Here is a 1,173-nt window from a genome sequence, read left to right on the forward strand (position 1 = left end):
TGACAGCTGTACTATTTGTATTTAATGTTTTTTTTTTTTTCTCTCTTCAGAAAAGGACATTCGCTAATCTCTTCATTTTCATTGAACTATCCAAAAATTTTTTTTTTGGTCTTAAGATTTTGGAAGATGTAATGTTACTATATGAAGTCCTCCCAAAACTGGAGGGCATTGCCCTCTATGCCCCCCCCCTCCTATAAATCCACCCATGTCCTGCTGAACTATTCAACAAAGAAAAATATAATAATTTTTTAAAAAATTTTTGGAAGATGTGTTGTTACTACATAAAGTCCTCCCAAAAACTGGGGGGGCATTGCCCCCCTCTGCCCCCCCCATGAATCCGCCCATGCTTTTTTTACCATTAGTAATCACTTTATTCAAAACATTTATTTATTTCTTGAATGAGGAAAAAATGTACTACATTAAAACATGAGCTGTGGAAAGGGTATTACAGTATGAGATCTAACTGAAATTCCATTCATTTGCCTTTTTTCTAACCCCTTCCCCCCTCCCGCCAAAGGTGAGTACAAACCTTTTGTATAAGTTTCCAGGTTTGTGCTTGTTTTTAAGGGGTGCGGTTTGGATCCTGAAATTAATAATGGCTTTTATTATTGATTGAAAGGCAACATGTAATACTAAGGTTGGGATTGTTATTTCATTGCAAACTAATTGCTTCAAAATAGAAATGATTTGTGTATGAAAATTCATTGGTGCAAAAATTGTGGTGGCCGTTTCGGTTCTTAAGACGTGACTGGTTGAGTACTCTTTTTAGATTCTATCGTATGGCATTTAAACTCCAGATGGCAACTAAATGCCATACATTCAAGTCTAACTCAATCAGACAGTTAATATCAAGTTCATTAACTAATGCAGCTAAATTTTGAATACGCAAGGGATTTATGTTTCGAACTTATGCACATAACACTGAACTGAGTTTATCAAACTTATCTAGTCATTAAACACAATATGTTTAAAATGAATTTATTTAACTTTATAGATACACATTAACAAATTTACATAACAATGCTTGAAACTATCATTCTTCTACAACCGGGTAAACCATTACCTAAAAAAAATAAGAGAAAGCCTTTTTTTTTTTACAAACATACGCTTAATTACGAGAACATAAGCAATACGTTATACATTTATTTGTAGGCTGTAGGGGAATGTGGGGCA

This window comes from Uloborus diversus, chromosome 2 (genome assembly GCF_026930045.1).
Source record: "Uloborus diversus isolate 005 chromosome 2, Udiv.v.3.1, whole genome shotgun sequence".
NCBI classification, from domain to species: domain Eukaryota; kingdom Metazoa; phylum Arthropoda; class Arachnida; order Araneae; family Uloboridae; genus Uloborus; species Uloborus diversus.